Here is a 25,321-nt window from a genome sequence, read left to right on the forward strand (position 1 = left end):
TGCTCAGAATTTCGGTTTACAAGTTGTTGGTGTCAGTGTTATTGGACTGAGTGAGTAAGCAGTGACCCTTTCCTCCCCAACAGTATCCCCTCACCACCATCACCGAGCCCGGGGGCATTCCCCCCTACCCATGGAGGGGTTAAACACCTGGCTGCTATCCAATCGCCACCAGGCGCTCCCAACAGCAGCGGTGGTACTCCACCTTACCACACACCGTGGGTGGCATCACGAACTTTAAACACACAACCCCCTGTAAATACCCCCTTTTATTTCGAGTGGCCGCACGACCCCTCCCGGGTCCGGAGACCCCTCAAGCCACCGTGGATCCAGATCCGAACAGTTTTGGCTGCTGACACTGGGGCGGCACAGTGTTTATTTCCTACTCTTTGCTTTATTCCCTTGCACACATACTGTCCATCCTTTGTGTGTGAGTGCAGTGTGTACTAGTTTTCTTTCCCCCTGGTCCGTGTCGTTTCTGCGGGGCTTTTGTTACTGGGTTTCTGACCCACTTGCAGGGTGGGGGAAGTAAGATCAGGGCTGGACAGGAGTCAGGGTCACGCTGGGTGCTCGAACCTGGCTACCATCAAGCCTACCTGTAAGGGACAGTGCAGGGTCTCGAGTCTGAGGGCCAGCCTAGGGGCACCTGTTCCGTCAGTACATACCCCGTGACGTGTCCAGCATTTGGAAAAGAGTCAGGTTGAAGTTGTGCTGCCCAGGGATATAGGGTACTTGGTCCCGGGTGGTGTATTGCTGGGGAAATGTCACTTGGTGGCCGTTGCCCGGTCCCGTGCCCTGGGTTCTTTTTAAAAGGGGTATATTTGCAGGGGAGTTTAAATGAAAGTTTATACGTGACGCCACTTGCGGTTTGCGGCTATGTGGATGGAACGACTGCTGCACAGTTCTCACTACTGGGGCTGGTGTTGTTGGCAGCCTGGATGTTAGACCCTCCGCAAGTATGGCCGGGCCCCAGAGGATAGGTGATACAGATGGGTGCAGAAAGAAGGTAGGCCACATGAGGGGTTGTAGTGTAACTGGTTCCTTTACTCACAGTCAGATGGAAACTGGTCACCCGAGGAAGGCAGGTCTTGACTGCTGGTCCCCTTAGTTCCAATGCCGATTTAGTGACCTGGTGGCTTCTTTCCCCTGCATCTGTCTTTGGTTGGTGGCTCCCCGTGGCTTGGAGCATCTAGTGGTCCCCTCCTGGTAGTCTCTTAACGATAGTCGGTATGATGGTAGCGTGAACCCTATGGGGTCGGTGTCTCTGGTCCTTTTCCCTGGTTCTCCCATTGCTACTGAGTCCCGAACTTCAAGGTCAATGAGTTCCTTGATGGTTCCCTCACTGTGCAGATATCAGGTCAGCCTGGAGAGTTTGCCTGACCTAGGATTCTGTACCCCGTCGGTGCTATGGTTCCGGGAGTACTCCACCGCACTCCACCGGCAACCAGACGCCTATCCCCTCAGGTCACCGTTACACTCCTGTCAGTCTTTCCACTTGCTCTCTCTCCTCTTGACTGTCTCACTGTCCATTGTCCGCCCCTCCCACCTGGTCATCTAGTGGACTGGATTAGCTCCACTTCTAAGTGGCCATCCATTAGGTCCAACCCTAGTCTGGCACCAGTCTATGGGGGAATTTGGGGATAAAACAGGGATTGTTTGGATTGTTTTTTTTGTTACCGGCACTGGTCTTCTGGGGCCCTGGGGTGTAGGCCCTGCATCCTGGTTGGGGATGCAGTACCTTGTAGCTCCTTGTTGGCTTCAGGGGCGCTACAAAGTGCTCACATGCGCCATTGCCCTGTGGGTGGTATGGGGTGATCCTGGACCAGTCGATGTCATAAAGGCAATATAACTCGTCTTATCACCTTGCTTTGGAAACATACTCCCTCATTGGCATAGATCCACTTTGGGCATCACCAGACAGTACCGCAGGCCCCTTGTCAAGTGTCCCATGAGGATACAGTCAATCATCAGACCTCTAATGGCTCTTTGGTTTTTATGGCTTGTACGAGTGCTTTTTGTTCAGTGCTTAGTGACCCTCAGGACGAAACGCGCATCAGGCTGTCTGCTAATCCCTCCAGGTCTTTTTGCTCCCTGCACTCTAGCACATATACAGCAGGTCTTTATTTTTCTTGGCTGCTGTGTGTATTTTCTCCACTTTATCTGCAGTATCTGATTTATGAGCCCACACATAGAGATTTTTTCAATCAATGACTTATTCATTTCTTGGTATCTACCTCTTGCTTTTGCACAATCTGAGTTACCTGCAATAGCAAATTATATGAATTTTGGTTCTGCACATTTTTTATGCAGTTTATCTCTTGATATCTATTTATTCATCTTTGTACAATTAGGGTTATGTGCATTATCAATGATTCTAAATATACTTTTATTTCACCAGTTCACTGTGTGCAATCTGATACGGGCCATGTGCACTTTTTGCCCATTGTATATAGTTTTACAGTTGGATTTCATGTCCTGCAGTGACCTCTAGTGGTTAACACTGTGTATTTTTCTTTTCTTTACGTGGAACATGCATTTTGTATTTGTTTGTTGTCTCATTAATTGAGAGATATAGTGTCTCCCCACATTTGTTTGTTTTTTTCTTATTTTATACGACGTGTATTTCTACGTCTCTTGTGCTTTGTATATTGTGGGCAATTTTCCTGTGGAGGGTTTTATTTCATTGCATATATCATTTTTTGTGTTCTACTAAAGAATATTTTTATCTTGGCTTAAAACTCATGTTATTTTTAGCTTTTCTTGATTCTTATTAGTTAGCTCTCTCTCTTTTCTCGCTCTCTCTCTTCTCTCTCTCTTCTTTGTCTCTGTTCTCACTCTCTCTCCCTCTCTCTCTCTCCCTCTCTCTCTCTTCTCTCTCTCTCCCTCTCTTCTCTCTCTCTTTCTCTCTCTTCTCTCTCTCTTCTCTGTCTCTCTTCTCTCTCTCTCCCTCTCTCTCTCTTCTCTGTCTCTCTTCTCTCTCTCTCTCACTCTCTTCTCTCTCTCCTCTCTCTCCCCCCCTCTCTCTCTCTTCTCGCTCTCTCTTCTCTGTCTCTCTTCTCTCTCTCTCCCTCTCTTCTCTCTCTCCTCTCTCTCCCCCTCTCTCTCTCTTCTCGCTTTCTCTCTTCTCTCTCTCTCCCTCTCTTCTCCCTCTCTTTCTCTTCTCTCTCTCTCTCTTCTCGCTTTCTCTCTTCTCTCTCTCTCTCCCTCTCTCTCCTCTCTCTCTCTCTCCCCCTTTCTTCTCTCTCTCTTCTCGCTCTCTCTCTTCTCTTTCTCCCTCCCTCTCTCTCTCGTCTCTCTTTTTCTCTCTTTCTCTCTCCCTTTCTCTCTCTCCCTCTCTCTCTCTTCTCTCTCTCTCTTTCTCTCTCTTTCTCTCTCTCCCTCTCTCTTCTCTCTCTCTCCCTCTCTCTCTCCCTCTCCCTCTCTCTCTCTTCTCTCTTTCTCTCTTCTCTCTCTCTCCCTCTCTCTTCTCTCTCTCTCTTTCGCTCTTCTCTCTCTCTCTCTCCCTCTCTTCTCTCTCTCTTCTCTCTCTTCTCTTCTCTCTCTCCTCTCTCTCCCCCTCTCTCCCTCTCTTCTCTCTCTCTTCTCTCTCTTCTCTCTCTCCTCGCTCTCTCTCTCTTCTTTCTCTCTCTTTCTCTCTCTTCTCTCTCTTCTCTCTCTCCCTCTCTCTTCTCTCTCTCTTTCTCTCCCTCTCTTCTTTCTCTCTTCTCTCTCTTCTCTTCTCTCTCTCCTCTCTCTCTCTCTTCTTTCTCTCTCTCTCTCTATATATATATATATACTAGAAGGTGGCCCGATTCTACGCATCGGGTATTCTAGAATTTACGTATTGTGTAGTTCATGTATGATTTTTGTTATATATATATATATATATATATATATAGATGTTGTTGTGTGTAGTTACCAAGTGTTTGTGTAGGGCGCTGTACATGTTCTGAGTGTCGCGGGGGGTGAGAGCGGTGTTGTATGTTTCTTGCGTGTGTTGCGTTGTTTGTGGAGCGCTGTGTGTCTGTAGCGTTGTGTGTGTGTGTGTGTTGTGCGGTTTGTGTGTGTGTGGTGTGTTTTGGGGGGAGGTATGTTTTGAGCAATGTGTGTGTTGTGCAGTATGTGCGTATATTTGTGTGTGCAGCGTTGTCTGTGTGTGGGTGTCTGTGTAGGGCGTTGTTTGTGATTCCTAGTGTGTGTGTGTTGTGCAGTGCGCGTGTGTGTGTGTGTTGGGGGGAGGTGTGCACCTCCCATCGTGCTCTATCCCCCATGCTGCGCACCCCCCATCGTGCTGCATCCCCCATGCTGCGCACTCCCAAACGTGCTCCATCCGCCATGCTGCGCACTCCCAAACGTGGTCCATCCGCCATGCTGCGCACTCCCAAACGTGCTCCATCCGCCATACTGCGCACTCCCCATCGTGCTGCATCCCCCATGCTGCGCACTCCCAAACGTGCTCCATCCGCCATGCTGCGCACTCCCCATCGTGCTCTATCCGCCATGCTGCACACTCCCAAACGTGCTCCATCCGCCATGCTGCGCACTCCCAAAGGTGCTCCATCCGCCATGCTGCGCACCCCCTATCATGCTCCATCCGCCATGCTGCGCACTCCCAAACGTGCTCCACCCGCCATGCTGCGCACTCCCAAACGTGCTCCATCCGCCATGCTGCGCACTCCCAAACGTGCTCCATCCGCCATGCTGCGCACTCCCAAACGTGGTCCATCCGCCATGCTGCGCACTCCCAAACGTGCTCCATCCGCCATGCTGCGCACTCCCAAACGTGCTCCATCCGCCATACTGCGCACTCCCCATCGTGCACCATCCGGCATGCTGCGCACTCCCAAACGTGCTCCATCCGCCATGCTGCGCACTCCCAAACGTGCTCCATCCGCCATGCTGCGCACTCCCAAACGTGCTCCATCCGCCATGCTGCGCACTCCCAAACGTGCTCCATCCGCCATGCTGCGCACTCCCAAACGTGGTCCATCCGCCATGCTGCGCACTCCCAAACGTGCTCCATCCGCCATGCTGCGCACTCCCAAACGTGCTCCATCCGCCATACTGCGCACTCCCAAACGTGCTCCATCCGCCATACTGCGCACTCCCCATCGTGCACCATCCGGCATGCTGCGCACTCCCAAACGTGCTCCATCCGGCATGCTGCGCACTCCCAAACGTGCTCCATCCGTCATGCTGCGCACTCCCAAACGTGCTCCATCCGTCATGCTGCGCACTCCCAAACGTGCTCCATCCGCCATGCTGCGCACTCCCAAACGTGCTCCATCCGCCATGCTGCGCACCCCCCATCATGCTCCATCCGCTTGGGAGTGCGCAGCATGCCGGATGGTGCACGATGGGGAGTGCGCAGTATGGCGGATGGAGCACGTTTGGGAGTGCGCAGTATGGCGGATGGAGCACGTTTGGGAGTGCGCAGCATGGCGGATGGACCACGTTTGGGAGTGCGCAGCATGGCGGATGGACCACGTTTGGGAGTGCGCAGCATGGCGGATGGACCACGTTTGGGAGTGCGCAGCATGGCGGATGGAGCACGTTTGGGAGTGCGCAGCATGGCGGATGGAGCACGTTTGGGAGTGCGCAGCATGGCGGATGGAGCATGATGGGGGGTGCGCAGCATGGCGGATGGAGCACGTTTGGGAGTGCGCAGCATGGCGGATGGAGCACTTTTGGGAGTGTGCAGCATGGCGGATAGAGCACGATGGGGAGTGCGCAGCATGGCGGATGGAGCACGTTTGGGAGTGCGCAGCATGGGGGATGGAGCACGTTTGGGAGTGTGCAGCATGGCGGATAGAGCACGATGGGGAGTGCGCAGCATGGCGGATGGAGCACGTTTGGGAGTGCGCAGCATGGGGGATGCAGCACGATGGGGAGTGCGCAGTATGGCGGATGGAGCACGTTTGCTCAGCCTCTCTCCTTCCAGCCTCCCTCAGCATCAGCCTCCCCCTCCCAGCCTTCCCCAAGATCAGCCTCTCTGCTCCCAGCCTCCTCCAGCACGCCGTGCTCCTCTGCCGACACTTACCCACACCCGATCGCATCCACTCACCCACACAACCGATCGCATCCACTCACCCACACCCGATCGCATCCACTCACCCACACAACCGATCGCATCCACTCACCCACACAACCGATCGCATCCACTCACACACACCCGATCGCATACACTCACACACACAGACACTGACGATATTGCACATACGCGCTGATACTCACAACATCCGGGGATATCACATGCTTCTGGCCATGTGATCCTCCGTCAGGTCCTGGAAGCTCACAACAGCACAGTATCGCCGCCGAGAAGCAAGCGATATCCCAGGATGTTGTGAGTATGTGGATGCGATGTGATGTGTGAGGTGTGTGTGAGTGTGATCTGATTTGTGTGTGTGTGCTGTTATGTGTGTGTGCTGTTATGTGTGTGCTGTTATGTGTGTGCTGTTATGTGTGTGCTGTTATGTGTGTGCTGTTATGTTATGTATGTTCCGCAGCTGCAGGACCTTGATGTGTGGATGCGATGTGATGTGTGTGTGAGGTGTGTGTGAGAGTGAGTGTGAGCCGGTGTACACTGGTAACTATGATACACATCGGGTAACTAAGGGACCTTAGTTACCCGATGTGTATAATGGTTACCAGCTTTCACGGCCTCCGTTAAGATCCCAGCATCGCAAGGTTATGTCTGGCGCTGCCGGGATCCTGACGGAGCCGGTGTAGAAGCAAGCGATATCCCAGCATGTTGTGATGTGTGAGGTGTGTGTGAGAGTGAGTGTGAGAGTGAGTGTGATCTGATGTGTGTGTGTACTCACCTGGGAATCGGAGCCCCGTGTCAGTTGGGCCAGAGCGAGCGTGCATTGCGTGAGGGGGGCGGGGCCTGCAGAGAGCCGGGGCGAGAGGCCAATCCGTGTGGGGGGGCGGGGCCATGGCGAGCCCAGCGGCCAATCAGCTTTGTGTCACCGTAAGGACACAATTTCGGAGCATGACAGACAGACAGATAGACAGACAGACAGACAGACAGAATAAGGCAATTATATATATAGATATATATATATAGATATATATATAAAAGGCCATTTATCGGGTTTTTCAATTTTGACTAGAAATGAGCGGACCTGTGGATGTTTGGTACAGATGATGTAGCCGGACTTTTCAAAAAATCTTGTTTTGGACCTAAACCCCAGTGGAAGTCACTAATTTGAGAGCACAGGAATGCTTGCGCGAGTGGTTTGCATACATAAAGCACCCGATCTCCAAACTCAAACACTGTTTTTTTGTAAAGTCTTTGTTCGGTACTGTAAAGCCCGCAGCCGGTGAAGAGGCAGCGAGCAGGGGTAGTGGATCCACTGGACCACAGGGGTAACCCAGGCTTACCCTTTAGTAGAAGAGGCTTAACTAAACACCTAGAGCAAGGCAGATGCAAGGTACCAATCTCAGGATAGCTGACCCCCAGGACAGGGGATGGACTCAGGTACGGACACATGTACAGGTAGACAAGCAGGTGGGCACGGCAGAGACAAATATGTATGGAAAGGCAGTTACAGGTACATGTAAGGGACACAGGGATAAAGGGACCTGACAACTAGCTAGCAGACAAACAGAATAACTAACTAGAGACATTGCGCAGGCACCTCCCCTAATGGGAGGGTGCCTAAAATACATAGCCTATGACTGAGAGGCATCTCCTGGAAATAGCACGCCAGCCTTTTAAGAGGTGGATCGGTGTGTGTGAGTGCGCCCTAAGCGCATTCCCAGAGAGCCTGTGTGGCATGCACATGCCCTGGGGGGAGAAGGAGGCAGATGAGAACATGGGCGGTGTCACACTAGGTACTGGGAAATACCAAGTGAAAGGTTAAAGGGAAGGGAAACCCTGTGTCTAGGGAAAGGAAAGATGGTGACCCCTGACTAAACCTAGTGCTGGTCCCTGGTGTCCCTCACTGCCCTAGATAGCTCGGCAGATAGGTACAGAACCTAGGTACCTGACCCCAGGTATCCCCAATGCTGGACCTTAAATATGGAATGGATGGGATGAGCTCTTCGTCAACCCCACTAAACACCATAGACGACTCAAGGAGGACACACGGGGGAAGAGCATGAACTACTTATCTATAGACCGGTAGACGTTCAGCATAGTTTTCAGCAACGATACAACAGAGTACAAGCCACCTTTTTGCACCCAGGGCATAGATAAACTGAAGCACCAGCACCAGTACAAGGAAGAAAGGGGTTTTTAAGCACATGGAGAATACTGATGACCAGCAGCTGGGTGGAAGGCAAGCTCCTGATGGGTTCAAAAGGGGGAGAGATGAATCCAGCAGGAAAGCTACCTACACCAATGACTACTGACAGCAGGAACAATGGAAAGTCAGGGAGCATTCTGTGCAGCCAAAAGTTGTGAACTTCAATGGCCAGAAACCACATGACTGTATGTCAACCATGACTCACCCGTGACAGGCGACCATGGCGCTGCGGGGGAGGACTCAACCCATCGGTGAGTAAGTCATTGTCCCTGCAGGGACACCGGTACTACAGGTACGAAAACTCAACCTCAGGTTCACTCATTTCTAATTATGACATCTGTAGGACTTTGATAAATAGAATCAGGTTGTTTGGTGTAACATTTTCTGGTATGCGCTTGTCGCGGGCGGGGAGGAGGGTGTCAACACTGCGCTCACCCCACTGCTCGGGTCCGGCTGCTGCTGCTCTGTGGTGGCTCGAGCGGTGGGCCGGATCCCGGGGGTCTCGGGCGACACTCCTCACCCGTGAGTGAAAGGGGGGTTTGATTTGTTGGTGGGGGGATTTGATTAATGTCCGTGATGCCACCCACGGTTGTGGTGATTGAATAGACACCACCGCTGCTCTGTATGGGGATCCCGGGAGCAGTGACTGGAGCAGCAAAGTTGTTGGTTCTCCCCTCCGTGGGTAGGGGGTGGTCGTCCCGGGGCCCAGTGATGAGTTGGGGGATGAGGGATGGCGGGACCGGTGCAGGACCTGGTGGGGTGCAGGGACGCGGGGGCAGCGCTGTGCCTCACGGCACTGTGGTACTCACTCAGCCTGAGACGATGACACCGTTCTCGGTAAAACACACGGCTGGAAAGACGGTTCCCACGGACGGCTGCTGTTGCTTTTCCCCAGTAGTTGACGGTGACGGTCCCTTTTCCTGCACCTAAGTCTATGTTGGTAGCGATGGGTTCCCACCGGTAACCCGCTCCCCGGCTTGGATATAGGCCGGAGGAGCCCCTCTTTGCCCGCAGGCGCTGGCCCTGAGAAACTGGTGCCCTGGCGGTGGCGGTGTCTCTCTCTAACGGTTGGACTGTTGCCTTCAATCGGGACTTGGTTGTTGGGAGACCCGGAGGTCCCCTTCACTGACGGATTTGGCAAATTCACGGCGACTCCTAGCCTTGCCGGGATCCGAAAGGCCCCTGCCACTGGTGCTGACTGTTCTTTGTATACCGCTCTGGTACCGCCGGGCCACCACCCGACCGCGGTCCTTTTGGCAACCTCCAAGCAGCCTCTCCTGCAGACGGTCACCGCCGTCTGCTGACCTTGCTGTCTCAGTCCGGGGCACACACCCGGACCAACTTCAGGCTTTCTCCACTGTCACTTTCTCTTCCACCTTTACTCCTCTCTGTAGCTCCTCTACCACTTCACTGTTTACTCCTCACTCAAGCTCTGCCTGAGCTAACTGCCTGGTTTTCCCGCCTCCAGGGCTGTGAACTCCTCAGTGGGCGGAGCCAACCGCCTGGCCCACCCCCTGGTGTGGACATCAGCCCCTGGAGGAAGGCAACAAGGATTTTTGAGTAGCTTTGGTGTACCTATCTGGGGTGTAGGGTGTGGTGGTGTCATGACCTGTGACCCCTGGCTTGCCCAGGGCGTCACACGCTTAGCTTTAGATTATTTCTACGGTTCCTATCCTTCAAGTCCACAAGTTCACTTCTTCCCTGAGAGCTTTATGTTCCTCTTCTAGTGCGATTTGTGAGTTACTGATAAAGGTCACCTTTCCTTCTGTTTCCACCACTCTCGTTTTTATGTCATCAATAGAAATTTGAATAGACTCTAACTTTATTTTTAGTTCTTTTTCTCGTGACTTCGGTTTTGTAAAATACCGGGTTTTGTTGTTGTGTTCCAAGGTTGTGTCCCCGAAGGTTTCTCTTTTGGCTTTGGCAATGTTTGTCTGGGGAAACAAGTATATCTGCAGAGTCCTTTCTACTCTGATGAGTTGTATATTACCGCTGCGCCTTCCTTTTTTTTCTCTATAGTGTACTGTTCTAATTATTTTCTTTTTTTACGTGTAATCAGTTTACCCACAGGTGGTAAGTTTCTCCCTTTTTCTTCTTGGCCCAACACTTTCAAAGGAGACAGAGTTGGTGGAACATCATATGTGATGCTAATTGCCTGCTAAGATCCCACGAGTCAGTTCTCGTGGGCCACAGCTCCCAACACACAGAATCACCGGGAGCAGACTTCCGCGTTTCAAGCGGAGTAGTCAAAATCAAGGACACAAACACTAAGTGCAGTAGGATGGGGCCCTGTTCTGCTGCACCAGGATGTGGGACCCGAACACACCCGCCGGAGGTCACCGGTCACTGGCAATTTGGTTTACCATCTGGACTCTCTGTGAATTTATTCAAGAACTGTGAGTACACCAACATCATCTGGTCCAACCCTGCAGATTGCGCTCCGCAGCACCATCCCATCTGTATTGGGGCCCCGGGACAACACCTCCCCTACCAGTGGAGGGTCTAACATACAGCTGCCCCACTCCATCAGTCCCGGGCATCACCTCCAGCGGCAGCGACAGTGTCACCAACAATCAACGCACAACATGGGTAGTGTCACTGACAAAACCTTCCTCATGTAATAACCCTCCTTTTCCCTTTGGGGGCGACGGACGGGTGCTCATGTGGCGCCCCTGAGGCTTCCGTCGCCACAGGTCATTGCACCCCATCCAGCAGTGTGATGCCCATTCTGGGTGAGGAAGGGAGTGAACTCCGGTCCCCTGGTAAATCCACACTACACCCATTGCTAGGAACACACTGGGACCAGGGAAAGTGGCAGACAACCCTCCCATGCTGCATGCTGGGAGGGGCCGTAAGACCCATCCCTGCTCCTATAGGGTACAGCATAGCAACTGGGGAGGTGGGAGGAGCCACGAGAGAGCAGACACAGAAAGGAAGGTCAAGTTTAGTCAGTCTACCTCAGGGAGTGAGAGAGTGAGGAGCCAGCATGTAGTTGAAGAAGGAGAATGAGAGAAAGTGGGGAAGGAGGAGGAGGCCTGCTGGAGGCAGGCAAGGAGGAGAAGAGAAAGGAAAGAAAGCTCCAAGTCAGTCAGGAGCTGAGAAACAGAAAGAGACGCTTCCTGGTGAAGATCCTGGGACTCGGAGGGTCCAGGTGACACCACGCAGAGAACAGAAGGAGTCGCAGGGCCACGGGTAGTCTGTAGAGCTGTCCAGGGCAGTTTAGAGCTGCGGTGGCCTGTTCCACAAGAACATCGGTGGAGGGATCAAGCTGCGACAGGGGACGGTCCCTAGAGACTGGAGGAGTGCAAAGATCATCTCCAAACAGTAAAAACCGAGGCCCAGGGAATGTTGTAAACTCCCCGGGCCAGAACCCATAGCAGACCTTCAGAAAAGGGGTAATCAGCCGACAGGTGACCCCCCAGCCTGGAGGCTGTAGTGGAGGCCAAGCCAGGTTTATCCTATCAAAGGCAAGGCTAAGGAAGACAGCAGAAGATAGAGACACTAAAGAGAAGGGTACCGGCTTTTACTCTCAGAATCACCCAGAAACGGCGGAGGTCCCTGACAGTGGTCCCAGCAGTCCAAGGGTCCCTAGGCCCAGACAAGAATTGTGAGTAAAGAATTTGAACTGCACCCTTGGAGTGGTCTCTGTTATTTTAGCTGCTTAACTTCCACTACATCATAGACTCTCACGAGCACCAACTGTGCCCCGGGGCATTGCTCCACCTGTGGGGAGTAGTACCACCACTGCTGCCATATCATCCCCTGGAGGCCTCTTACAGCAGCGGCGGCTTATTAGCCGCATACCACAGGTGGCGTCACGAACACAAACTTTATTCATCAAGCCACATATTCTACTGACACCCACCAGGGCCACGGAGCCGGGCCCAGCCACCACTGACTACCACCGGACTAGTCCGGCCCGGCACCGGGTGTCCCATAGCCCTGGGGTGGGCGAGTCAATTTTGGCGTCACGAACAGGATTTCGTGCCCGGTCACACCGGGTACTGTGCGCCTGAAGAATTGTGTTTTACTGTGAGAAACTGCCGCCATTGAAGCCACTGAGCGCGGGAAGAAGGGGGGCGTGCTAGAAGAAAGGGCGCGAAGAGAAGCCCCGCCCCCTTGTCCAAGAAAAGAGCGCAAAGCAGTGCCCGCCTTGGAAGGCGGAAAACGAAAAAAAAATGGCGACTAGACAAGCTGGCCGGCTGGCAGAAAGAGTCTAAATGCCAGACCAGACAAGAGCAAGAATGCTGCCTAGAGGAAGAGAGAAGATGGCTCCTGCAAGCGGAGGCCAGGGGGAGCTTACCTGGATCAGGCCTGTGACCGCCGCTGAGCTGGAGGCTGAGGTCGGGAGGATGGCTGACGGGATGAAGGAGCAGAGCGGACGGGAGACAGCCGCGTGGGGGAAGGAGATGGTGCTGGCCATGAGGAGTCTGCAGAAGTCTGTGCAGCGAGGCCTGCGTGGGGGTGATGCCCACGTCCATCCAGAGTCCACACCAGCGATGCCGATCCTGCTGCAGAGCATCTCCGGCCTAGATCTGGGTGAGTCCCATGCTGCCCCTGCCGGCGCGAGTGCCCCAACCCCCGCTGCCATTCCCGCGGTCCCTGGAGAGACACCCGGCACGGCGACGCCGATCCGGGCCGCAGCCACGCCAGGTGTGGCCCGCCAAGATTTCGCCGCCGGAGCGACGCCCATCCACACCGCAGCAGCGACGCCAAGCCCGGCCCGTCCAGCTCAGGCCCCAGCAGCGATACCCCGCTCGGGCAGCGGCGACGTTAATCCACGCCGCAGATGCGGCCCGCCAAGCCCAGGCCGCAGCCACGCCAGGTGCGGCCCATCAAGAATCGGTCACAGCAGCGACTCCAATACAGGCCGCCGCCATGCCAGGCGCGGCCCGCCAAGACCAGCAGACGCAGACTGTGCTGACCGCTGTCTACCTGCTGTCAGGTGGGGAGCCGGAGAAGAATCCCTACATGTAAAGAAGTAAGAAGCAGCTGAACTGTATATAGCCCCTGTCTGCCCCTCACCACTTTGTGAAGATGTCCCTTTTGTGCTGCCCTAATGTGCTTTTTGAAGACGACACCCTACCCTGCCTTACTGCCCCGTGTACTTTTTGAAGATGCCACCCCCCATGTGTATGTGTTACCGGGCCACGGAACTGGAATGTGGGCCCCGGTGAATGTTTTTGTGTCATGTCTTACCAGGCCACTGGACTTAGTGGCTGGTATGTTGTTTATGTGCCTTGCGTTTAAAATGAAGCTGAACGAACTGCCAGGCTACTGGACTTGTTGTAGCCAAGAAATGTATATAGTTGCACCTGTTGTGCCCCCTACCAGAATTATGGGGGATGTGCCCGAACCGTGCAATGGACTGGAAGTGCACACATAGAGTTTTCTTTATAAGAAGTTCGCAACGTTTACTTATATGTGCCTCCCATAAAGGGAAGAGATGTTTACTGTTTTACTGTTATTCATAACAAAAATGTTTTGCAGTTCTTCCACATGTTTTTGTTGTTTTTCAGCCCGAGGACGTGCTGGGATTCGCTGTGGGGGAGTGTGGCGCCCCTGAGGCTTCCGTCGCCACAGGTCATTGCACCCCATCCAGCGGTGTGATGCCCATTCTGGGTGAGGAAGGAAGTGAACGCCGGTCCCCTGGTAAATCCACACTACACCCATTGCTAGGAACACACTGGGACCAGGGAAAGTGGCAGACAACCCTCCCATGCTGCATGCTGGGAGGGGCCGTAAGACCCATCCCTGCTCCTATAGGGTACAGCATAGCAACTGGGGAGGTGGGAGGAGCCACGAGAGAGCAGACACAGAGAGGAAGGTCAAGTTTAGTCAGTCTACCTCAGGGAGTGAGAGAGTGAGGAGCCAGCATGTAGTTGAAGAAGGAGAACGAGAGAAAGTGGGGAAGGAGGAGGAGGCCTGCTGGAGGCAGGCAAGGAGGAGAAGAGAAAGGAAAGAAAGCTCCAAGTCAGTCAGGAGCTGAGAAACAGAAAGAGACGCTTCCTGGTGAAGATCCTGGGACTCGGAGGGTCCAGGTGACACCACGCAGAGAACAGAAGGAGTCGCAGGGCCACGGGTAGTCTGTAGAGCTGTCCAGGGCAGTTTAGAGCTGCGGTGGCCTGTTCCACAAGAACATCGGTGGAGGGATCAAGCTGCGACAGGGGACGGTCCCTAGAGACTGGAGGAGTGCAAAGATCATCTCCAAACAGTAAAAACCGAGGCCCAGGGAATGTTGTAAACTCCCCGGGCCAGAACCCATAGCAGACCTTCAGAAAAGGGGTAATCAGCCGACAGGTGACCCCCCAGCCTGGAGGCTGTAGTGGAGGCCAAGCCAGGTTTATCCTATCAAAGGCAAGGCTAAGGAAGACAGCAGAAGATAGAGACACTAAAGAGAAGGGTACTGGCTTTTACTCTCAGAATCACCCAGAAACGGCGGAGGTCCCTGACAGTGGTCCCAGCAGTCCAAGGGTCCCTGGGCCCACACAAGAATTGTGAGTAAAGAACTTGAACTGCACCCTTGGAGTGGTCTCTGTTATTTTAGCTGCTTAACTTCCACTACATCATAGACTCTCACGAGCACCAACTGTGCCCCGGGGCATTGCTCCACCTGTGGGGAGTAGTACCACCACTGCTGCCATATCATCCCCTGGAGGCCTCTTACAGCAGCGGCGGCTTATTAGCCGCATACCACAGGTGGCGTCACGAACACAAACTTTATTCATCAAGCCACATATTCTACTGACACCCACCAGGGCCACGGAGCCGGGCCCAGCCACCACTGACTACCACCGGACTAGTCCGGCCCGGCACCGGGTGTCCCATAGCCCTGGGGTGGGCGAGTCACTCAGCCCCAGGTCTGGCTTCCCCTCGAGCCACCGCCACGACCCCGGATCCGAGCGTCTCAAGCAGCCCAACTGCCGTGGTCTGTCCCCTGCCCGCAACACATACATTTCTGGTGAGATATCACTCGGTGTGGATTTCTTTTGCAAGTTTCGAGTTTGCGAGGGAAGAGGAATTTTGCTCTCTGGAAGGATTTTTTTTCTGTCTTGTTCTTTGGCAGGTGAAGCTTATTCTTTCTATGTGCTTTTTTCATGCATTAGTACTTGTGAAGATCTGAGGTTGTGGGCTGTATTTGTGACGCCCTGGACTAGCCAGGTAATCACAGGTAGGCCCTTGCACAAACACCCATCCCCTAATAAGGTGACAACAGCCAACCTACTAAACCCTAGTCACCTCCTCCAGGGTCTGATGTCCACACCAGGGGGGTGGAGCCAGGCGGTTGGCCACGCCCACCGAGGAGTTCACAGACCCGGAGGCAGAAAAAAGCAGTTAGTTCAGTCTGAGATGAGTTGGAGGAGAGGAGGAGAGTAGACGAGTTTTGACAGTGAAGTGAAGTGAGAGGAGCAAATCTGACAAGTGTCCTGGGTCGGAGCCCGGGCACTTTGGCTAGGAGGCAGACGGTGGTGGCCATCTGCAGGAGCCGGGAAGACAGCCTGGTGGAACCGTAGGTAACCGGGACAGGGTAGTGGCCCGCCGGTACCGAACCGGGGAGCCGACTGGAAACTGGAGCACACGTGGGGGTACTCAGACCCTGAAACGCGGTCTTGAAACTACCGGACCCCGTTAATTAACTGATTGAGGTTGGGACTCTAGGTCCTTTCCCACCCAAGTCCCGAAAGAAGGCAACAGCCCACCGATTCCGGATAACGGCCACCGCCCAGGCCAAGAGATCCAAGGGGCCAGCGCCTGCGGGCAAACAGGCTCTCCCGACACACAACGCCAGGGAGCGGGACTCACAATGCTGAAGCACGGGCTGTCCACAACTACAAAAAGGTGCAGGAGAAAGACGAACACCATCAACCCGTTTGGGGGACCAGAAGCAGCCGGCTGCAGACACCGATCACCATCCCTTTGGTTTACCAGAGACTCCCGTGTATCTGTCAGAGTGAGTACCACTGTGCCTTCGGGCCATGCACCGCCCTGCCCCGCCGAGCACCGACATCGCATCACACTAAATCGGGTCCCGGGGCCACCACTCCTGCCCACGGAGGGGTTAACACCAAAAAGCTGCATCAACATCTTTCCCGGGGTGCCTAGTAAACAGCAGCGGTGGTGTCTATATTCACCACAACCCGTGGGTGGAGTCACAAACTCTAATCTAAACCCCCCTTCAAAGCGCCAGCCCCCCTTGTAGAGCGAAGTGACCCCCGGTCTGGAGGTGCTCGAGCCACCGACACACAAGCCCAGAACCGAGCGGCTTGGCTGCGGCTGAGCGCGGGGCGGTACATATTAATCACTTAGGCAGAGTAACGATGCAACCATTTTAATTTAGAAAAACAAAAAGCCAGCACTAAATGTTCACTTCAGCACTAAAATTCCAAACTGTACTTATTATAAAAATTTTGAGATTTTTGGCAAAAAATTGCAATTTCTTGAGCTGCCTCACCACGTCACGGCAAATCTCATTTGAGGCAGTCCTACACTAAAATATTTTTATAAAATGTGCCATACGGCCTCACATATGAATAGTAGAACTGCTCTTAGCAGCACTCATCTGGTCTATTTCAATCCCGTACCCATGACTGAGTCATGGCTGTGGGCGGGACAGGTCCAAGCAAATGCTGCATGAAGTAAAAAGCCTGTGGACAAGGCCTGATGACAATGTGAACAGTCACCAACCGCCAAAATCTAGACAGATGGAATACATCCCAAATTGGGGTGCATAGCTTGGTGGGGGTGAACCACCGACCAATTTTTTGCCAAAAATCTCAAAATTTTTATAATAAGTACAGTTTGGAATTTTAGTGCTGAAGTGCACATTTAGTGCTGGCTTTTTGTTTTTCTTCATTGAATCGGTCGGTGGCTGACCCCCACCTTGCTATGCACCCCAATTTGGGATGTATTCCATCTGTCTAGATTTTGGCGGTTGGTGACTGTTCACACTAAGTCATCAGGCCTTGTCCACAGGCTATTTACTTCATGCAGCATTTGCTTGGACCTGTCCTGCCCACAGCCATGACTCAGTCATGGGTACGGGATTGAAATAGACCAGGTGAGTGCTGCTAAGAGCAGTTCTACTATTCATATGTGAGGCCGTATGGCACATTTTATAAAAATATTTTAGTGTAGGACTGCCTCAAATGAGATTTGCCGTGACGTGGTGAGGCAGCTCAAGAAATTGCAATTTTTTGCCAAAAATCTCAAAATTTTTATAATAAGTACAGTTTGGAATTTTAGTGCTGAAGTGCACATTTAGTGCTGGCTTTTTGTTTTTCTTCAACCATTTTAATTTGTATATATGCACGGTATTACAGCAACTCTAGGTAGATGGCCACAATGCAATGCTAAGATCCCAAACTAGCCGGCAACAATAGTCCTTAAGTTCATCTCAATGATGGATATCTCAACCATAGCACGTGTATCCAGCTCCAATCTCTATAGTTCATCTGGACGACGGATATCACAACCGTAGCACGTGTATCCATAATTCTTTGTACAGATGAATGAGGCACCTTCAGGTACAGTTAGGTCCAGAAATCTTTGGACAGTGACACAATTTTGGCGAGTTGGGCTCTGCATGCCACCACATTGGATTTGAAATGAAACCTCTACAACAGAATTCAAGTGCAGATTGTAACGTTTAATTTGAAGGTTTGAACAAAAATATCTGATAGAAATTGTAGGAATTGTCACATTTCTTTACAAACACTCCACATTTTAGGAGGTCAAAAGTAATTGGACAAATAAACCAAACCCAAACAAAATATTTTTATTTTCAATATTTTGTTGCGAATCCTTTGGAGGCAATCACTGCCTTAAGTCTGGAACCCATGGACATCACCAAACGCTGAGTTTCCTCCTTCTTAATGCTTTGCCAGGCCTTTACAGCCGCAGCCTTCAGGTCTTGCTTGTTTGTGGGTCTTTCCGTCTTAAGTCTGGATTTGAGCAAGTGAAATGCATGCTCAATTGGGTTAAGATCTGGTGATTGACTTGGCCATTGCAGAATGTTCCACTTTTTTGCACTCATGAACTCCTGGGTAGCTTTGGCTGTATGCTTGGGGTCATTGTCCATCTGTACTATGAAGCGCCGTCCGATCAACTTTGCGGCATTTGGCTGAATCTGGGCTGAAAGTATATCCCGGTACACTTCAGAATTCATCCGGCTACTCTTGTCTGCTGTTATGTCATCAATAAACACAAGTGACCCAGTGCCATTGAAAGCCATGTATGCCCATGCCATCACGTTGCCTCCACCATGTTTTACAGAGGATGTGGTGTGCCTTGGATCATGTGCCGTTCCCTTTCTTCTCCAAACTTTTTTCTTCCCATCATTCTGGTACAGATTGATCTTTGTTTCATCTGTCCATAGAATACTTTTCCAGAACTGAGCTGCCTTCATGAGGTGTTTCTCAGAAAATTTAACTCTGGCCTGTCTATTTTTGGAATTGATGAATGGTTTGCATCTAGATGTGAACCCTTTGTATTTACTTTCATGGAGTCTTCTCTTTACTGTTGACTTAGAGACAGATACACCTACTTCACTGAGAGTGTTCTGGACTTCAGTTGATGTTGTGAACGGGTTCTTCTTCACCAAAGAAAGTATGCGGCGATCATCCACCACTGTTGTCATCCGTGGACGCCCAGGCCTTTTTGAGTTCCCAAGCTCACCAGTCAATTCCTTTTTTCTAAGAATGTACCCGACTGTTGATTTTGCTACTCCAAGCATGTCTGCTATCTCTCTGATGGATTTTTTCTTTTTTTTCAGCCTCAGGATGTTCTGCTTCACCTCAATTGAGAGTTCCTTAGACCGCATGTTGTCTGGTCATAGCAACAGCTTCCAAATGCAAAACCACACACCTGTAATCAACCCCAGACCTTTTAACTACTTCATTGATTACAGGTTAACGAGGGAGACGCCTTCAGAGTTAATTGCAGCCCTTAGAGTCCCTTGTCCAATTACTTTTGGTCCCTTGAAAAAGAGGAGGCTATGCATTACAGAGCTATGATTCCTAAACCCTTTCTCCGATTTGGATGTGAAAACTCTCATATTGCAGCTGGGAGTGTGCACTTTCAGCCCATATTATATATAGAATTGTATTTCTGAACATGTTTTTGTAAACAGCTAAAATAACAAAACTTGTGTCACTGTCCAAATATTTGTGGCCCTGACTGTATCTGGAAATTGAACCCAAGAATGAACCAGACTTGTGCAAGTCCACAATTCTCTTCCTGAGATCTTGGCTGATTTCTTTTGACTTTCCCATGATGCTGCACAAAGAAGCCGTGTGTTTCAGGTGTGCATTACAATACATCCACAGGTGCGTCTCTAATTACCTCAGATGTAGCCAGGAAACCTATCAGAAGCTTCAAAAGACATGACATCATCATATGGGCTGTCCTCTATTGTTTAAAGGCACAGTACTCTAAGGGGCACTTGCACGCTGCGACATCGCAGGCCGATGCTGCGATGCCGAGCGCGATAGTTCCCGCCCCCGTCGCAGCGGCGATATCCTTGTGATAACTGCCGTAGCGAACATTATCGCTACGGCAGCTTCACATGGACTCTCCTGTCCTGCGACCATCGCTCTGGCCGGTGACCCGCCTCCTTATTAAGGGGGCGGGTCGTATGGCGTCACTGCGATGTCACACGGCAGGCGGCCAATAGGAGCGGAGGGGCGGAGATGAGCGGGATGTAAACATCCCGCCCACCTCCTTCCTTCCGCATATCCTACGGAAGCCGCAGTGACGCCGGTAGGAGATGTTCCTCGCTCCTGCGGCTTCACACACAGCGATGTGTGCTGCCGCAGGAACGAGGAACAACATCGGACCGTAGCGTCAGCGTAATCATGGATTACGCCGACGCTGCACCAATGATACGATTACGACGCTTTTGCGATCGTTAATCGTATCATCGAGCCTTTACACACTACGATGTCGCATGCGATGCCGGAAGTGCGTCATTTTCAATTTGACCCCACCGACATCGCACCTGCAATGTCGTAGTGTGCAAAGCCCGCCTTAGTGTATGGAAATGTTTTACTTTGCAGAAAGTGATAAAATGCCTGAAAACATTCTCTCTCATTCTGGATTTTGTCATATAGAAATAAATATTTGTTCCTAATTGACCTAAAACGGGAAAGGATTATTCTGATTTCATGTCAAATAGTGAGAAAAACACAAATATGTGTATTTTTAGATAGTGTATGTAAACCTCTGATTTCAACTGTAGCATGTTTCCCAGAGGATCACGCTGCAGTCAGATTCTCTTCCTGGACTGTTTGTTAAGGTTCATCAGTATTCACTGCTTCCCCCGCCCACCCTCTGTGCCAGTGTCTGTGATTGGCTGCAGACTCCTTTACATGCTCTCCCCGTGTGTCCGTGTCTGTGATTGGTTGCAGTCATTTTGCTAAATAGTAGTGTAAAAATAAAGAAATAGTTACAAAATAATTACGTAGGCTCTTGCCATATTTTGATAGCCTGCGTGGGTAAAGCATCAGCGGCATGCTGTAGCCCCCACCTTTGAACTTTACCATAGCTGGATATCAAAATAGAAGGAAAAAAAAAATATCCAGCCATGGTAAAGCAGACAGGTGAGGGCTGGTATTATCAGGATGGGAGGAGCCATGGTTATTGCCCCCCCCAGCCTAAAAATACCAGCCCTCAGCTGTCCATGTTTGTTATATCCATTAGATTCGACAATATTGTGGTGCGATGCATGCATGATCTGTTGCTTTTCTCAGTTCCAATGTAGTTTACTGTAAGTCTGTGGACGTTTCAGCTGTGGTAACCACAGAAACTCCTCAAGTGATGTGGGACAGAAAATGTGGAGCGGAGTAATAAGGTCAAGCCCATTGCACCAAAGAAATAAGAAAGAGGCCCATAAATAGTCACAGTCTCCCCTATACTGGGTTTCCCACCTTATGTTCCCCCTCTATATACCCTTTGCACATGCAGCCTCTCTGACGGCCTCTTCTGTGGTCAGCGACATTATTCTTGCTCCACTCTTGTGGTTGCATCTGCAGGAAGATGGTGAGGTGACGTAAGGCTTCTGTATCCACCGAGATTTTTTTCTTTCCATTTGATTATGCCAGATAACTGCAAACAAAAAAAAAGACAATTGAGCTTTGGAGAACATTTATTACACATATATTATTCTATATCATAATAATATATAAATATGTAGTAATTAGAAATGATGCAGGGTTAAAGCGTTGAACACATGAAGAAAGGGAGATGTAAAAACCTGTGGAAAGTCATGACACCAGCTGAAACCTATCAGTAATTAGAAAACAATCCTGCCACTTAGTGAAAAATAATATCATCTAATTAATCTAATGGACTATAAAAAGGTGTCTCATTTCCAAGGCACCACAGAAGAAACATCACATGATGGGTAAAACCAGTGAGCTGCCTCAAGTCCTTGACAGCCTTATTGTTTCAAAACATACTGATGGCATTGGTTAAGAATCACATCCCCGAAGAAGAAGGAAAAAGCGCGAAACATGCGTTAGGATGGATGGGGGTCAGTGGCACTGCAGCACCTTACTAGGTACTATGCACTAAGCGCATTTTGGCCAATTTTTCAGTGCTGTAGTGTCATTATGGCTTTGCCACCTTGTACCAGTCTAATATCTAAACATTTTTACTTATATTGTGTATTTCTGTTTTATTTTTCATTAATAAAAAATTCTGTAGTTTATTTGGTCATATTGTGCATTTTTTTGTATATGATTAGCAGTCCAGTTATACACTGACTTTCAGTGAATTACTCTCTTACTTTGTTACAGTGCTGTAATTTTGGGATAGCTTTATTTCTGATTTGTAATATATAATGTAATATATAAACATGTAATAATGAGAAATTATACAGGAAATAGTGTTACACAAATGAAGAAATAGAAGCATAAAACCCCGTGGAAAGTCATGACACCAGCTGAAATTTATCGGTAATTAGAAAACAATACTGTTACTTGGTCAAAAATATCAACTGGTTCATCTGGTGGACTAATAAAAGGTGTCTCATTACCAAGGTGCCACACAAGAAACATCTCATGTTAGGTAAAACCAGTGAGCTCTCAAGTCCTTAACAGCCTTATTGTTGCAAAACATACTGATGGAATTGGTTAAGAATCACATTCCCTAGGAAGAAGGCAAAAGTGCGAAACGTGCGTTAGGATCGGGGTCAGTGGTACTGCAGTACCTTATCAGAAGAAATAATACAGAGAAAAAGTGTGAACACATGAAGAAACAGAGGTGCAAGAAGCCATGGAAAGGCATGACACCAGCTGAAATCTACCAGTAATTAGAAAACAATCCTGCCAATTAGTGAAAAATATCAGCTGGTTCATCTGATGGATTGTAAAAAGTTGTCTCAGTGCAGAGGTCCAACACAAGAAACATCTCATGATGGGTAAAACCAGTGAGCTGTCTCAAGTTCTTAGCAGCCTTATTGTTTCAAAACATATTGATGGAATTGGTTAAGAATCACATCCCCCAGGAAGAAGGCAAAAGCTCCAAAACGTATGTAGGAATCGGGGTCAGTGGTAGTGCAGTACCTTATCAGAAGAAACAATACAGGGAAAAGGTGTGAACACATGAAGAAAGAAAGGTGAAAGAAGCCATGGAAAGGCATGACACCAGCTGAAATCTACCAGTAATTAGAAAACAATCCTGCCACTTAGTGAAAAATAATATCAGCTTTTTCATCTGATAGATTGTAAAAAGGTATCTCATTACAAAGGTCCTACACAAGAAACATCTCATGATGGGTAAAACCAGAGAGCTGCCTCAAGTTCTTAGCAGCCTTATTGCTGCAAAACATACTGATGGCATTGGTTAAGAATGTGCAGTACACTCATAAAATTAACAGGAAAATTATTGCAAGGGGTATCATTTTGGGCTGATTTTGGACCATAATCCATCACATATGACTGCAAAATCCCCATAAGGATCGACTTTAAATAATTTTCAGTCTCCCTATGTATTTCAATGGGAAATTCACATTGCTGTTCATAAGGTTATTTTTAGTAATTTATTTTCTGCCGAAATTTTGAAAACGTCCCCACGGAAAAAAGAACTGACCTCATTTCTTTGATGTGGAGTCTGTAAGACAAATGTATCAGTTGCACAAATCAGTTTACAAAAAAAAAGAAGAAAGAAAATCCCGAGGTTCATCCTCTGTAGTTTCTAATTTATCGCAAAGGGATAAAATAATCTCCCATGTTTTTCATTACGGTAGTCAGTGTGGTTTAATTATCTCAGGCTTCATCGGGGAATGACTATTATGGGATTCTAGAGGTTGTGGCATTTTATTTAATTTTGTATTATTTTGATTATCTTTTATTATAATATTATTCTTCGACATTGACATTATTAGTGGAATTGTGAAACGTATAAATTCTGTGTTGGAAAAAAAGTGATACATTTTTTAATGTAACTTCTTATAACTGAAATAATAATAATAATAATATACTGTGTATATATATATATATATATATATATATATATATATATATATATATATATATAGGTATATATAATATAAATAAAAGAATATAAGACAGCAGTTCTTGTCTGTGACTCTAGATCCTCCTTCTGATTCTGAGAAGTTAGCAAGGTACAGCATTAAGAATACATTGGAAAATAGGAACAAAAAATAGAAACAAATAAAATATAAAAAAAATAACTCTAAAAATTGCCTGTACAGTGGAAACCAGAAGTTTTCTCTCTATATAGACACATCTGCAGGTTTTTCCCTCCTCTCTCTATGCAGACACATCTGCAGGTTTTTCTTTCCGCTCTCTATACAGACACATCTTCAGGTTTTTCCCTCCACTCTCTATAAAGACACATCTGCAGGTTTTTCCCTCCGCTCTTTATAAAGACACATCTGCAGGTTTTTCCCTCCGCTTGCTATACAGACACATCTGCAGGTTTTCCCCTCCACTCTCTATACAGACACATCTGCAGGTTTTTCCCTCTGCTCTCTATAAAGACACATCTGTAGCTTTTTCCCTCCGCTCTATAAAGACACATCTGTAGGTTTTTCCCTCTATAAAGACACATCTGCAGGTTTCTCCCTCCGCTCTATATAAAGACATATCTGTAGGTTTTTCCCTCTGCTCTCTATACAGACACATCTGCAGGTTTTCCCTCCGCTCTATAAAGACACATCTGTAGGTTTTTCCCTCCGCTCTCTATACAGACGCATCTGCAGGTTTTTCCCTCCGCTCTCTATAAAGACAAATCTGCAGGTTTTTCCCTCCGCTCTATAAAGACACATCTGCAGGTTTTTCCCTATGCTCTCTGTAAAGACACATCTGCAGGTTTTTCCCTCCGCTCTCTATAAAGACACATCTGCAGGTTTTTCCCTCTGCTCTCTATAAAGACACATCTGCAGATTTTTCTCACTATCTGACATGAAATCAGAATAAACCTTTCCCGTTTTAGGTCAATTAGGAAACAAAATATATATTTTTTTGCCAAATGCCGGAATAATGAGAGACAGGGAGAATGTTTTAAGGAATTATTATTACTTTCTACAAAGTCAAAAGTTTTCATACACTAAGAGTACTGTGCATGTAAACAATATGGGGCCGCCCATATGATGATGTCATGACTTTGGAAGCTTCTGATTGGTTTATTAGCAACATCTGAGTTAATTAGAGAGGCACCTGTGGATGTATTGTAATGCACACCTGAAACACACGGCTTCTTTGTGTAGCATCATAGGAAAGTCAAAAGAAATCAGCCAAGATCTCAGGGAGAGAATTGTGGACTTACATAAGTCTGATTCATCCTTGGGTGAAATTTCCAGATACCTGAAGGTGCCTCATTCATCTGTACAAACAATTATACACAAGTACACACAAGAATGGAATGTCCAGCCATCATACCGCTCAGGAAGGAGACGGGTTCTGTGTACCAGGGTGAACGTGCTTTGGTCAGACATGTGCAGATCAACCCAAGAACAGAAGCAAAAGACCTTGTGAAGATGCTGGAGGAAGCTGGTAAGATTGTGTCGTTATCCACAGTGAATCGAGTACTGTATCAACATAGGCTGTCATGACTGCGCCCCAACCCTCTGTGGC

General features: G+C 49.3%; 1 protein-coding gene across 1 annotated transcript in view; it reads right to left on the minus strand.

Moving 5' to 3' along the window:
• The window catches only part of SLC35F6 (solute carrier family 35 member F6), a 56,904-nt gene extending 50,088 nt beyond the window's left edge, over positions 1-6,816 (minus strand). Inside the window, exon 1 of the mRNA XM_075338862.1 lies at positions 6,798-6,816. The gene's annotated coding sequence lies outside the window, so the exon portion shown is untranslated. The remainder of the gene's footprint in view (positions 1-6,797) is intronic.
• Between the last annotated feature and the right edge of the window lie 18,505 nt (positions 6,817-25,321).

Source organism: Anomaloglossus baeobatrachus, chromosome 3 (genome assembly GCF_048569485.1).
Source record: "Anomaloglossus baeobatrachus isolate aAnoBae1 chromosome 3, aAnoBae1.hap1, whole genome shotgun sequence".
In the NCBI taxonomy this organism is placed as follows: Eukaryota; Metazoa; Chordata; class Amphibia; order Anura; family Aromobatidae; genus Anomaloglossus; species Anomaloglossus baeobatrachus.